Raw genomic sequence first — 10128 nt, forward strand, 5'->3', positions numbered from 1 at the left:
TTATATGCAAGGTGTATCACCTCCGCCATAGGTTAATTATGTGGCCACCTATTCCATGCCCACGTCTACTAATGATCTGGTCAGTGATATAGTGCATCATTTACTTGGGGAATTGGAACCTAATATTTCCATTAAATCCCCTGATTGGCACCAATTCCATAGCATTGTTCTCCCATCTGATGAGAACCTCTGGGAATCCATGGTCTCTTACAGGCCATGATTAATGTCCCCATGAGGGTGGTTCTTTTATTATGTCAAGCTCGTTAAAAAATGAAATAAGGTGGTATGAGCATGGTTATTTTCTTGTGTCAAGCTTGTTAAAAAATTAAACAAGGTGCCATGAGCATGGTTCTTTTACTAAGTCAAGCTTGTTAAAAAATAAATAGATCCCCTTCCAACTCAAGTCTTTGATTAGATCTCATAAAATCCCAGTCGAATCTTGCACTTGATCTCGTAAGTGAACCTTCATTCCATCCACATGTTAATATCTAGTAGTTTTCTTAGGTGAATGAAATGAAGCTTGGGGGGAATGTACCTCAAATTAAGTCATTATGCATGGGGCATGCAATCTTAAATCCAAGCTATTTCAAGCTTGTGTTAAAATGAAACCAAATCCAAACATTTTTTTTTCACATGTTTCAAGATTGTGAAAAAATGAAACGATTTTCAAGTATCCTCAAGAATAGTTTCCCATGTTTCAAGCTTGTGTAAAAATGAAACCATTTCCCACTTGTGATTTCCATTTTTATAAGCTTGTTTCTGCCATATGAGCCTTGGATTTTCCATTCCATCATCACCATCTCTTTGGCCGATCATATGCTTTCACTTGGTTTTTTTATGATTGCCTATGAACTTATGTGATGAGTGGTCTTATTACCAAGTCTCTTGACCTTTACATGTTTTGAGCAGTTCCATCATGAACAGAACTAGTTGTTATCCTTTTACACCATTCGTTACTCTAGGAGAAGTCCTCTTTTAGCTCTTTTCAAACTCTCAAAATATGAAAATATTGTCGAGAACTTGTCTTTTTGAAATCGTTAAAGTAAATGAAATGACATCTACTCAGTATAAGTTTAACCCTTTTCGGATTGAGATAGACTATTGTACAAAAAAATAATACCTTAGTGGAACATCGCTAAGAGGTTCTCTTGGATATTATTTTATACCTCCTCAGATTCAAGAGACTATTTATAGAAAGGGACCGTTGGAGTTTTCTTTTTTGCTTCTTTTTCAAACTCTATAAACACGAAAAAGACGTCGAGTCAGCCCCCCATTGGACTTGTAAAACTTGAATGACGTAGGACTTGTCGCCATGACAAGACCGAGTTACTCCTTCCTAGTGCTCGTTAAAATTACTAGGATGGATTTATTTGAAGGATGAACTTATATGAAAAGCATATGCTATCCTCTTCAAACTTGTCCAAAAATATAGAGGTACTCACTAGCAATAGTGAGGGAAAAATGAAAGTGAAAATCTCTTATATTTTGTGTAAAGGGAACATGTCGCTCTTGAACATGACACTTATCTATTGCTCATGTTGAGGTTGGGTTATCCTTATTCATCACTTGCCTTCCTAGGTTTTGGGAATCAATTTTACCTCTCATCTGATTTTACTGCATCGTCATCATGACCTTTGATTAGATGACGAGTCAAATGCTGCCAAAATCGAGAGTCGTGTTACCGATATGTTCAAGAGAAGTCCCATCTGTAGGTTTTTTACTTCTTATACACTGTCTAACCTTTTTTCCATAGTCCTGAATAAAAAATGCCTACTCTACTACATTTTTTATTTTGTGTTGATGATGTGGGATACATTATGTCCCTCCTTTGATGAATCACTTCTTATCGACTTCATCTCATTATCCAGGATGACAATCTAGAAACTCGCTTCTAGTACCTTAGAGCTTGCATGCCTCAACAACAAGTTCTTTGCATTTGACGATGGGTTTACATCATTGGCCTTCAATCGAAGGATTTTGCGGGTGTTAGACTTTAGCTTCATTATTCACACTCATGGATTGTGTTGTTTTCCTTTGAGATCCATTGTCATTATTGGTGGTTTCTCTCATGCCTGTTAATGATTTACATCATTTATCTGTAGTCAGGTGGTTTTATATCATGTTCAAATTTGACACATCTATTCACATGGTAGAATTCATACATTGATTGGATTGAGACAGAGATGAGGACCTTAGGTTTCATCTGATAAATCTAGGTTGCATGGAGTTATGAGTTATTCATGATTTTACACATGATTCCTTCTATACAGATGGTTGCAACCATACCATGGGTCCATATATATGATCCTTTCTATTCAGATGGATGCATCCATGCCATGGATCCATACACATGATCCCTTCTATTTGGATGTTTTCATCCATGTTGTGAGTTCATATATTGCTAGATGCCTATTTAGAGATGTATCATTAGGAATATTTATATCAGAGATGTCAGCTATGTATATGGTACCATTATTCATTTGCAGGTCTCCTGAAAATGTTTTTATGGGTCCTTGCCTTGACTTGTAAATCATTTCAGCCATCACCTCCTATTGTGAATTCATGCTTTACAGGTGTAGGTTCTAACCTTGTACATAAATCACCTGCATACGAATTCTAAAAAACAGAAAACAAACAATGCGAGAGCATAACACATAAAACACATATACATAGAGATTTTTCCTTGGATCCCAAAACCAAGACTACCAGCTTGATTTTTCATTATGTTCCTTTCAATGTTACAATACATATTTATACATGCCGAAGCATCCAATACCATAGACTGAAAACCATCGCGTCCAAAACCATGTGTGAAAAACATGCACAAAACCATAGGTAGGTCCCCGGACACCATAGAGTGGGGTTAGCTGCACCCCTCAAACCCCCTGTGACTCCCCCTGCTACGCATTTGGTGCAATGAAGGGGGGGTTCCACCCCCCTTCTAACTCCTCGATTAACTATGTGCGCTAGTAGTGGAAGGAATATAACACAACCCAACATTCTCCCACTTCTTGTTTTCTTTCAATAGGAGGCCAAAAGAAAGCTTAGTCATTTATACAGCCCTTTGGCTGTCACAGTCTATCCTTATAGCTCCCTATACTAACCCCATACTTGAACACAATCTCTACACCCAAATTGCTCCTTGCTTGCATGAGTGGCTGCCATGTGTTCTACCTCTGTAGTTGATAGTGCCCCTACAGATTGTTTCTTACTCATCCAACTAACTGCACCTCCAAATAGGTTAATCACATAGCCACTTATAGATCTTCTCTGATCCAGATCTCCAGCCCAGTCTGCATCAACAAAGCCACGAATATCCAACACTCCGTCCAATCCTGGTCTTCCTTGGTAGCACAACCCATAATCACTAGTTCCACGTAAATACCCAGGGAAAATTTTAAGAACCCCCCCTAAATTTATAAATATAATAAATGGGCGAATCTCCATGGTATATAGGAAAAATGAAAGGCGATTTTATCAATAATATAATATGTATATATAATTTTTTGGCGAATCTCTCACCAGGCATGGCGAATATTTTACTAAATTATAAAATCTTGTAAGATCTTGGCGAGTCTTTCACTAAATAATAAAACTTTGTAAAGTCCTAGTGAATCTTAGCATAGGCTACATGCTGGTTTAATTCCCCCATTTAAATAGGCTACATTCTAGGTGAATACCATGGGTCAATACCATGTGCCATTTTGGTGAATCCGATGGGTCAATACCATGTGCCATTTTGGTGAATACCATGGGTCAATACCATGTGCCATTTTTATTTTTATTAATTCTAATATTAGGGTTAATAATGGTTTTTTGCATGGTATTAATAACAATCTAGTCCATGGTATTTGTCCCATAGTATTTTGGCCATAGGTTTGACCTAAATATAACCCATTTTCTGAGTGTTCGTAAATATAAGGTGACTTATGGAGTAAATATAAAAAAATGTTTTATTTTTTTACCATACCTCTCGTTTATTTATATTTTTATTAATTTACCATACCTCTTTTACAAATATGGTATTTGGCCCATAGGATTCACTTAAATAAAACCTCTTTCTTGAGCCTTCATAAATAGAACGAGGGTTATGGACTAAATATAAAAAAAGGTTTTATTTATTTACGATACGTCTAGTTTATTTATATTTTTATTTATTTACCATACTTTTGAGTAAGTATAAAAAGACGTTTTATTTATTTACCATACCTCCACTTTACTTATATTTTTATTTGTTTACACCCTTACATGTATATAAGGTGACTTATGGAGTAAATATAAAAAATGTTTTATTTATTTACCATACCTCTCATTTATTTATATTTTTATTAATTTACCATACCTCTTTTATAAATATGGTATTTGGCCCATAGGATTCACTTAAATAAAACCTATTCTTGAAAATGGGCGAATGGATTCACTTAAATAAAACCTATTCTTGAAAATGGGCGAATGGAAGGTTGTAAGTCCTAATTTCAAGGGCTAAATTTACCTTTTTTACCCTCTCCCTTAAAATAAGGTGGGCTATTTGAGGTGATTTGTAAAAATGTAGTATGATACAAAATATTCGCCCACTAAAAATTTAAAACCCCTTAATTTCGCAAAAGGGCGAACATTCGCCCCTAAAATTATCCTTGCAAATACCTAAAAACTCGCTTCACTGCTATCCAGTGCTCCTTCCCTAGTTTTGACATAAACCTGTTCAATTCTCCCACTGCATGTGCAATGTCTGGTATAGTACAAACCATTGCACACATCACTCTACTGACGTCATTTTCATATGGAACACGGGACATGTCCTCTTCCTCTTCTTGTGTCTTGGGACACTTTCCAGTAGATAACTCTACACCTACAAGAATAGGAACCTTCATCGGTTTACTATCCTGCATATTAAACCTCTGCAATATTGTCTCGACATACTTCCTCTGGTTTAACTAGAGCTTCCTCTTTGTTTGATCTCTTTTAATTTCCATGCTTGAAATATAGTTTGTAGCACCAAGATCTTTCATGTTGAATTTGGAGGAAAAATGGGTTTTCAAATCCTGGATAATTTCTTTGTCATTTCCAACCAACAACGTATCATCCACATACAAGACCAGATAAATAACACGGTCACCAATTACATTAAAATACACACAGTGATTTGCTTTTCTTCTGGTGAAGCCAAGTCCCGATGTTATAGACATTTTTGTGCCTTACAGCTCTAAGCATGAAATGTCCATAAACCAAGGGCTCCTAAGTCCCTAAAAGTGTTGTTCTAACTCCTAAAGGAACAAGGTCAACAAAATACAGCTTCTCCCAGAAGTTCTCCACCAGAAACTGCTCAGAATTAGTCAAATCAAAATCATTTCAGCTGCTCCACTAGCCAAGTGCATTGCATAGCACCTAAGTCCACTAGCTAGGTGCGTTGCAATGCACCTAAATGCACTACCAAGGTGCGTTGAGCGGGAAATGACAAGTGGCAGAGTCATTCCACGAGGTAGAGAGACAATGGAAGCTTCCAGAATCTTCTCCAATGACACTTGCCTCACTGAATTCGACCAAGGATGAGTAAGGGGCTCTCAGTCTCCAAGTGGAAGCAAGAACTGATAGAGAGAAGCCACTAATCAATTCATGAGCTGACTCATCCTCCTTGCATACATCTATATATGGATCCCTCATCCCAGAGATCCGGAGGCTGGAATTTTGCACATTGTAAGGAATTGCTGTTGGTTTTGAGATACATATCAGAGAATTGGGTGATCTATGCTTTGTTGGGGTTGAAGAAGGGATTTCTTTGCTGGGAGGTTGATGCTGGGTCAGGAATCATCGGTTGTAACTCCTCCTGGATCTTCTTGTATATCAATAAAACTATTTGAGTTTCTTCTCCATGCTTGTGTTTCATTGATGCTTGTTACATTTGTATGGTTAACTTAAATCTGATCCTAAGTTATTTATGAATATAAACCCATGTCTTTGTATAGTTTCCTTCTTCTGTGATCTTACAGGTACTTGGTGAAGCTGGGCAAGTGAGAGAGCAAGTAGCTAGAAGCTGTCAAAGAGGAGAGAGATCAGATCAAAGGACTAGCGCAAGACACAGGTTGGTTCATCCTATTCCTCTTTGTTTATTGTTCATAAAGAAGAATACAAAAGTAGTTTTCTCTGTTTGTTTCTAAGGTAGCTGTCACACCTTAGTGGGATAGAGTAGATCTAAATAGACACTTTTCCCGATAACAAAATGGCGACTCCGCTGGGGTCGTGTCTAGTTAGTTATTTTGTGTTTCTCTTGTTGTTTATTTCATAAACATAGAAGTAGCAATCGAACTGCATTTGCCATTAACAAATGCAAAGTAGACATCTGCTGCTTCAATCCATTCACTGGATCTGTTTATGATTTGAACAGCTAATTCATAAACTAACTGATTGCCCTTGTGATAGCTCTTAGAACCGCCCTTAGATCTACCTCTGATTGTGCATTACTGATTGTTTTTACTCGGCCAAAAACCAAAGATTAAACTGCAAACCGTGACCCAGAACCCAGATAGAATTCTCGTTTCTGCCCCAGCGCAGGCTCTGTGAAGAGGTTCTGCATTTCAACACACTTCCCGAGAGGGCTACCTGCGCTGCAATGCAGTTTCTTTGTGTAACAGGTGCGCTGATCAGCCTAGCCTTGTGCAGCTGAGGTTCTTTGCTTCATTTTTTTCCAGTTTTGTCTCTGATTTTTGCAGCCTGTGATCAGTATTTCACTGTTTCAAACCCCTTTTCCTTACTGATATTCCACCTCAGTTGTACAAAAGAAACTGTAGATGTTTTTATGTGTTTGTTGCATCGTTTATAGTTTTCCATTGCGAAAGTAGAATAGTCGTACTGTCGTCCTTTGATTTAGATCTGTCGCAAGTGTCGATTTTGATCATAGGAGAAAGTTTATTTGCTGTTGATAGTCGATTATGCTTTTACTTTTGCCTTTGGTTTGAATTTGTGACTTTCTAGTGTCGAAACGAGTATTTATTTCAAAATCATAAAGTGTCGTAATCATCTCTACATTTTGATTTCGAAAAGCGCTTGTTTGTGTTTGTCACTTGAAAGCAAATTCAGATTTCTACAACAACTTTCTTTTTAGGCATCAATATTAAGAAAGTGAAAAACAAAACACATGCATGTGCATTTGCATATTGGCATTCTGTTTGGCATGATTTAGGAAAGTGCATTTACAGTGTTCTCTTTGCTCTTTGCAAAAAGATTGTGTCTTTCTTTTCCCCTAGTAGCTAGGATTTTCATTGCTGAAAAGAGATAAAAGTTTGTTTATCATCTTTAGATTGAATTTTAGGAATTACATATACATCTCGTGGTGATCCCAAAAGGCAAACTTCATAAGAAAGATCAACTTAAAATAAATTCAATGAACTTAACAAAGCTTTGGAACTTAACGCACAACATTTAGAGGTCTAGGCTAGAGACGTATTCCGGCGTCGTAAAGCCTGGTAACTGTTGTCCTAACTGATGGTTGGGTGATTCCTCCACTTTGAGATGATAAGTGCCAGTACGGACTTGTGCTCCCACGTACCGTCGAGTATATATTAGGAGACCCCTATAGGCTTAAATCCTTTATCCATAGGAAGCCGTGTCGGCCGCCCTACTGATCGCAATGCACCGAACACAGCATTCGGGAAGATTGACTGCCGTACCGTAAAAAGTATTCTGTAGTTTTGCGATTGGTTTGGTACTCCCTCTACCTAGACCTCCAGAGCAGTCCCTTTCATTCCTTTTCAGACTCCTTAACGGAAAATTTCCATCTGAGCACTTGTCACTTCAGGCTCATTAAAAATCGAAGGAGACTAGAGTCATCTTTTGTTTTTTCTCGACTCTTAAAAACTGAAAAAACAAGTTGTGTCAAAAGCGTCTAAAATTCATTTAATTCGGAAACATACATTCCCTTTTATTTTAGTTGATCGAGTAATCCGCAATCGTGGAAGAAAGTCAATTGAAACCCCGTCGTTCGCGGAGGCTTACGAGTCAACCGTCATTGTCTCCGGAAGCGAAACCAATACGGACAAAGCGAACTCGTTTAACCGGTTCCAAGTCTCCTATCAAAGTTAGAACAAGTGTTCCAACGACATCAAAGACTCCGGTTACTCCAAACATTTCTGGAATCCCTGCCTCAACAGAAGAAGTTCAACAGCCACAGAAGGACAGTGATACTGATCCTAGTTTGAGAATAAACACTTGTGTTACTGAACCAGTTCCATCTATAACCGGTTCGGAGAGTCTTACTCTTCAAACATCTGTCGCTGCTTCTTCGGCACCAGAAATATTTTACGGACCTAACGGTCTTCCCCTTCCACCTGGTCTGATTGCAATAGAAGAAATTGTAAAAGATCCTCAAACAAGTACTCCAATGCGCTTTGGAGTCGGGATCACTCTATATCCTTTGACATCAGAAGTTAGTCTACCACCAGCAGAAGTTCCTGTAGAATTGCTAGGTAATCTTTTGGATAGACTACAAATGTCTGAACAGCCGTCAACATCTAGGAATGTGTCTTCTGACACAACGACGACAGAACTCCCTGCTGTCACTCCGACAATGTTCGCCAGCATACCATCTGTCCCAACTAGCTCTCAACCGCTAGAAGGAGCCCACTCAGGGGCTATTTCAACAGTCTGATCCATTTCTGTTTGTTCATCCGGAATAATATCCGGAAACTCTTATGTTGAGTCTCGACAAATTGATCCATTTGGAGGTCAATTTGGGCAGTCCGGTCCCCAAGGGCAAACAATTCCCTTGAGTTCTGGATTACCACCGTATGGGGGGCAGTATGCCCTTTCATTATCCCCTCCGGGAGGATATCCATACGAGAGTTCACAACAACATTCAGGTTATACTGGAATTACCTCAACTGGTTGGGTACCTATACTACCTCAACAACCAAGAGTTGTGTATTCGATGCAACAATGTGTACCTATGTCGAACATCCCGACTACACCAGCTATTATGATGGTGTCGCAAGTTCAAGCGCTGCCTGTTGTATGTCAACCTCAGGTTTCTCAGGTTGTAATGCAACAACCCCTTGACCCTGCGACTCAACCATAATCGCCGACCAGTGGGGCAACACAGGTCCAGACGGGTACAATTACCCCTCACCTTGGTCAAACGGTTAGTATCGGGCAATAGCACATGGCTTCACAACCGTGGCTGGTGCAATACCAACAACCACAATTCCAACAAGTATACCAAGGTGCTGAGCAACAGATCTTTGCGAACAGTGGACAGCTGTACATTCAAAAAGGTCAAAATCAACCATTTTATAATGGTCAAGTCCACCAACCTTACCAAACATACCAGCATCAAATGCATTATACCAGTATGCAAAGACCAACTGCTCAGGCGATTCCATCGTATCCTGGGTATGCTTCACCTAACCTGAATCAAAAGTTACCATTCATGGCAACTTTAGAGTTACCTGATTTAAACCGTTTAACAAACGATCCAATTCCTTACGCCCCTTGGTGGCCAGCGATTCCGCATAAACTTCCATCAGATATTCCTAAATTTAATGGAAATCCGGGTGAAGATCCATCGAATCACGTGATGACCTTTCATCTATGGTGTTCATCAAACACCCTAAATGATGATTCGATAAGACTTCGCCTCTTTCAGAGGACGTTGACGGGTCCAGCGACAAAATGGTACATTGAATTGCCTAGAGCTTCGTTCGACAACTTCAGTACCTTAGCCACAACCTTTTTAACCCATTTTCAATTACCAATAAGGTATGAAACGGGAACAGAACTTCTTACCAACTTCAAACAGACAACGGCCACTCACATATCTGATCATATACATGAGTGGTGACATCATCGTAGGATGGTAAAAACGTACGTTCCTGATCAGCTATTAGCTGAATGGTTTATCAAGTCATTACTGCCTTCCATCACGGAAGATGTGGCAAAGGGGGGAGTCGTAACAGAAGAGCAAGTTATCGCTCGTGCACAATATCTGGACTTGATTTACACCCAATCTAGCACGCTCTACGACAAAATACCTGATGCCCCTAGACCGGAATTCTCAATTCCTCCTCCTCCTAAATCGAACAATGACTCTCATGCCGGCGATGGCGTGATTGGCACGACAGACACGAAATCGACAAAGGC

This window comes from Pinus tabuliformis, chromosome 7 (genome assembly GCF_031772625.1).
Source record: "Pinus tabuliformis cultivar Carrire ecotype Pingquan chromosome 7, CPIR1, whole genome shotgun sequence".
Classification (NCBI taxonomy): Eukaryota; Viridiplantae; Streptophyta; class Pinopsida; order Pinales; family Pinaceae; genus Pinus; species Pinus tabuliformis.